This window comes from Cannabis sativa, chromosome 1, assembly GCF_029168945.1.
Source record: "Cannabis sativa cultivar Pink pepper isolate KNU-18-1 chromosome 1, ASM2916894v1, whole genome shotgun sequence".
Lineage (NCBI taxonomy): Eukaryota > Viridiplantae > Streptophyta > Magnoliopsida > Rosales > Cannabaceae > Cannabis > Cannabis sativa.
In genome coordinates this window covers 23,592,602-23,598,521 of record NC_083601.1, presented here as the reverse complement: position 1 = coordinate 23,598,521, position 5,920 = coordinate 23,592,602, and the positions used below count along the sequence as shown (strand labels likewise).

The 5,920-nt window shown below is 34.9% G+C and overlaps 1 long non-coding RNA gene across 1 annotated transcript; it reads left to right on the top strand.

The window, feature by feature from the left end:
* Positions 1-2,430: 2,430 nt before the first annotated feature.
* Positions 2,431-5,373, top strand: LOC115706445 (uncharacterized). The gene is made up of 4 exons (XR_009685032.1): positions 2,431-3,500; positions 3,582-3,669; positions 4,038-4,156; positions 4,903-5,373. It is a non-coding gene; the product is annotated as an uncharacterized LOC115706445 (long non-coding RNA).
* Positions 5,374-5,920: the final 547 nt, after the last annotated feature.

The window sequence follows — 5,920 nt, the reverse complement described above, 5'->3', positions numbered from 1 at the left end:
TCTAATCCCTGCTTTGAGTTGAGTTGTCATAGGATGTGTGGATGTTGATGAAAGTGAAGCATCTGCAGATAAACTGTTAGTAATAGTGGGCATAATATTGACAGCATTGTTGGTAGATGTCAAGGATGGATTGACATTGGGAGATAGAGTAACAGGAACATCAGTGAGTGTTGCAGTGGTATTGTGCAGACTAGAAAGAATATTAGACATAGGGGCAACAACATCATTTTTCCTGACTGACACAGGTTCAATAGAGACATGTGAAGGTTGAGATTGTTCAATAAACACAGGATCGTGTGCAGCTGAGACAGGAACAGTTTGACTGTTAAGAGGAATGACAGTTGGTGGTGTTGGGGGATTGTTGACATTTAGAAAGGAAACCAAAGGAGGAACACCAGAAGTGGAATGAGGAAAAGGTTCAGTAGAAGAAGGTTAAGTGCTAGGTTTGGGAGAATAAGGGAAAGTGTGTTCATCAAAGACAACATCTCTTGAGATATAGAGCCTGTTGTCTTTGGACAGGCACTTGAACCCTTTGTGTTCCATACTATAACCCAAGAAATTAAAGGGACAAACCTATGCTACAATTTGTTTTTGTTGTAGGGCCTGAGATTGGGATAGCACAAGCACCCAAACACCTTGAGACTAGCATAGTCTGGGACGGTTTTGAACAACACCTCCAGAGGTGACGTGTTCATGAGTATAGGTGAGGGCATTCAATTAATAAGATAGGCTGCAGTCCTAAATGACTCATCCCAGTATTTGAGAGGAAGGTTGGCTTGTGCAAGAAAAGTGAGACCAGTCTCAACAACATGCCTATGCTTCCTCTCAACAACCCCATTCTGTTCATGGGTGTGAGGACATGCTAGTCTATGAACAATTCCAAAACTTTCAAGGAGGTTAGTAAAGGCTCTAAACTCACCCCCCCCCCCAATTTGATTGTAGTGTCTTAATTTTATATTCCAACTGTAACTCAACTTGAGTTTTGAACTTGGTGAAAGTAGGCAAAGCCTCATCTTTAGTTCTAAGAAGGTATAACAAGGTATACCTAGAATGAGCATCAACAAAGCTGATGTAATATCTATAGCCATTTACTGAATTGATGGGTGCAGGTCCCATAAGTCAGAGTGGAGAAGCTGTAGTGGTTCACTATAAGTGGTAGTAGAGTTAGAAAAAGGTGACTTATGTGATTTTCCAAGACAACAAGATTGGCAAACATCAGAAACATTTTTATTAGACAGAGAGATATTACATTTTGAGATAGCCATTTTTACAATTTTGGCAGCAGTGTGGCCAAGCCTGCTATGCCATAAGGAAAAATTAGAAATAAAACTAGACAAATGATGAGTGTGACACTAAGGTGTAGGCTGTGATGCAGGGACAGAGGCAAATGAGGATGAAAGAATACTCAGCTGACTTGAGTCAAATTTGTACAGTCCATTCTCAAGGTTCCCAACCAACAAAGTCTTCTAGCTCGGTCCTTGACACAATAAAAGAAAGGGTGAAACTCAAACATAACATTGTTATCTTGAGCAAATTTAGACACACTGAGTAAATTTTTTGTTATGGAAGGCACATGTAAAAGATTATTGAGAATTAATTGTTGAGAAGAGAAAGGAGAATGGGCTATAGACTTACCAACGCTTTCAATATTCAGGCCAGCACCATTACCAACAAGAACTTGTTCATTACCTGCATATGAAGTGCTTGCCCCAAGATTGGATGAATCAGGTGTAAGATGATGAGAAGCACCTAACTCCGGGTACCAATTGTCATCTTGAACCGTTTCTGGTGTGGTAAAGGCAGTAGGCATCTCAGCAATGTTGGCTGTGACAGGAAAGTTGGCAAAGGACTCAAGGCCTGTGAAAGACTTATAAAATCGATAAAAGCATTGCTTGACCAAGTGACCAAATTTGTGACACAATTGGCATTGGGCCTTTTGATTCATTTCACTGCTACAAAAATGACATTTTGCGTCGGTCAACGCGTCTGGTCTAAGTTGTTGACCGACGCAAAAGTCAACCTTTATCCTTTTGCTTTGGTTGGTCACCGTCGCAAATAATAATGAATTTGTGTCGGTGATATCTCTGACACTAAAAATGAACTTTCTATTTTTAAAAAAAATTATAAATTTATCCCCAATTCGTGAGTCTTCCCCATTTTGAACCAAAGCCATTACTCTCTTCTCTTTCTCTACCCTAACCCCAAACCCCATGAACGGTGATCAAAGCTTGCCCCAAACCCCACTGCTCGCCCCAATCGCACTCTGCCCTCTTCTCTAAGCTCTGGCCATTGACGCACCACCTTACTCCGCCCCAATCGCAGCTCTCTTCTATCTCTCTCTGCTCCAAACCACAAACCCCATTGAAGTCGAAAAAACTCTCCTCCGCTCGCTCCTCCCCCTCTCGTTCTCTCCTCCGTTAAAGGCAAGCTCTCTCCCTAGCATTGTCATTTTTGTTCAGGTCAAGTTCGCACAAAATTACTCTAACATTGTTGTTTTTATTCAGGTATATGTATATATATATTTTAAAATTAAAAAACCTAGTTGAAAAATATTGGATTGAATCGAGAAAGTATTCTCATTTTCACGCTTATTTGAATCATTTGAGTTCTAATCTCTGTCGTGGAGTTCCTAGGTTAGAAATCATTTGTTTAACTGATATGGTAGAGTGATGGATTTGCCGAGCATGATATTTTTTATCTAGTTTTGTTGTTAGGTATAATTTTTTATTTATATGATCAAAGATCAAATTTGGTATTGGTATTGTCAATATATTGTTGTGTCAAATTGATAGCTAAGAACAATTTGTGCTTTATCAATTTAATGTTTAAAATTTAAAAAGGTGAGAAATTGTGGCAACTTATTAGCTAGATTGAGGGGTGAGGGATGAGCAATTCTTGCTTTGGATTAATTTAATGTTTGATTAGATGTGGACTGTGTGGAGTGTGTATTATCAGTGATGATAATATAATGAAGTTCAATTTCTTGTAGTCTTGCAGTTGTATTGTGAGTGATGATAATAATAACAATAATAATAATGTTTGTTTGTTCTATTGACTTGGATAAATTGAGACAATATTTTGATTTGGATATGATTACTTTATTAGTACATTGATTCCTTTCCAAATTTCTTTGGAAATGATTTCTAGCATTCTATTCTGGATTATTTTAGCTAGCATGACCATTTTTCCAGTAAATATTTAATATTTCTTCTGTGATTTTGTATGTGCAAATTGTCATAACGTGGATAAAAGACTTATGCATTGTGAAATTTTTAATACGGGATTTCGTTCTATGTAATATATATTTACATAAATTTTTGAGTAACAATATCTGCACACAAAAAGTAAAAGTTTAACATTTCTTATAAAATAATACATATATATATATATTTCCTTACTTTTTAAGAACTATGGAAGGTTTGAAAAAATTGCAGGTTACTACTAAATATTTTAAGCTTTCAAGGGGAAATCATGAAGAAAAAATAAAGATAGCTACTGAGGTACTTCTGTCAAGTTTATTTGAGTGGGTTCAATTATTCTTTTAGGACAATCTAAAATTCATGAGCACTAAATGCTTGTAGTTTCGTCGACCCTTACCCTGCACCTGAAACAAAAATCCCAAGATGAAACAAACAAGACGTCAGTAAAAGTAGTGCTCGACGACTCAAGGTATATTTTTTTCTGCTTGTCGTTTTTGCCTTACAAATATATTATCTAAACATTTAAACTGCATTGAAATTGATGGCCGGTTTTTGAGTTCTTTATTGGATGATTCCTCTTTTAGTTTTATTATTTATTTATTTGAATTTGATTTTTTTTTTTAAATTTGTTGTTGTTGTTGTTGTTGTTTTTAGACTTTTATTGAAATTAAGTGGAATTTGGTATGAAATTTCGTGTTAGAAAAAAAAAAACAATAAGTATCTTGGTGCAATTTCATGACTCTGTTCTACATATGTAAGAATTTTCTTACCACTTTCTGTTATCTTCTTACTTAAATTTTGTCAGTCTATGATACTATTTTGTAATTCAAAAAACAGTATTTGTCTTGCTGCACACGGTGTGAGTGCTCTACGAGAAGTATGAAGACCATGTGGACTCATTTGGTGAGAAGGCATTAGTCGAGTTTAAGAAGCAATGTGCAGTTTTTGACGCCAAGGTATTAAGTAAAATCCCAAAAGGTCCATTGAAAGAAATAAAAGTTGAATAGAAAACATTAGAAGATATAGTATTAACTAGGTTGATGTTGTTGACAGTGGGTAGTTATGTTCCTGTTTCCACATTAGGTTCCCTTGTTTTCTTTTCTCTTCATAATTGGTTGGGTGCACACAACTTAATATAATATGTAATCCATTAGTTATTTTACATTTTAAATTTGAACTCTCTTCTCTTTCTTGCAACATGGAAGAGCAGGGAGGAAATTGTAGAACTAGAATTGTAACAGTTTCTTTTATTTCATATCAAGCATTAAGTGGAATTTGGTAAGAAATTTTGTGTTAGAAAAAAAAACAATAAGTATCTTGTTTTATTACATATAAAATTTTTAACAATAAGATTGAGAAATGATTCAAAGTTTTTATTTTTTTCCCTTGTTTAGATCTTAGCAAGTGTGAATAAATGTATTATGTTTATTTATATTTAAAAATGTTATTGTTGAGATTTTTGTTTGATATAAACATATCTGAGATGAGGAAAGGACTTTTTTTGTTCAGCTATAAATGGGGTTATTTGCTGCCTGTTTTTATAGTCTTTAGATGCTAGTATATTTTTCAGGTTATCAATTTCCCAATAAAATTTCAATCTTTAAAGGCTAATATAGAATCTGATTTAGAAATTTTCAAATATTCTATCGTTTGGCATCTAAGAGTACTAGTATAATTGTTACTTGAATTTTTACAATTTCAGGTGCTCATTGAGTTCGAAATGTTTCTCTAGAGAAGCTCTGCCAACATGAGTTTGTATTGGCCAAGGCATCAAAGGCTGGTCTTGGGTATGAAATGTACAAGATTTTAAGTGCCGCAGCATTGAGTTTAATGTTGAATCGGTCTCTGATCATTGGGCAAACCAGGCATATTGGTTCTTTCTCAAGCCTTTCTTTCCTTTTCTATTTTTGTTATTATTGTCTTCTTATGGAAGAAGTAAGAATTTCAGCTTGAAATCTTATAGACAGATTATGTGATGCTTTTATAAAGATAAAACTTGTTTGAATATATAGTGATTAAACATGTACAAATGCTAGTTCTTGCATGGCTTCAAACCCGAGAGAGTATTTCTTGGCATTTTTCTTTGTTTTAATAGTTAGATTTGGATTTTTATTTTTTGGTGTATTAATAAATGTTTATATCGTTTATCTGATATTGTATTATTTTTCATTAAGGGATTGATCTGATATTGTATTTATCTTTGGTCAGAATTGCTTGGTTTCAGATTTTTTTTTTAAATTTTTTTAAAAATATTTTTGCTTCAGTTCATAACTGAAGCAAAAAACAATTAGCGTTAGTGCATTGGTTTTTTGCTTCGGTTATGAACTGAAGCAGAAACTTTTTTTTTAGCTTCGGTTAACAACTGAAGCAAAAAACCAATTAGCGTTGGTTCATAACTGAAGCAAAAAAATTAATATTTGCGTCTACGGTTATAACATCGGTTACACCAACTGAAGCAAATACTTTATGTGTCACTTAAAAACTGAAGCAAAAAGTCATTTTTGTAGTAGTGTTTGTTGACTTGGGCCGCGTCCAGAGTTGAAGGGATTGCCATGTTGAGTATTGGGACCACCTCTGTTAGATGCAGGACCACCACCACGAGCCATAGGATTTCCTGTGAAACCATCAGAATGAGGGGGACCACAACAGTTGAATCCTGGTGGAATAGTAGGTGCAGAGTAGGGTCCACGGTTATATGGATTATAACCATTGAATCTTGA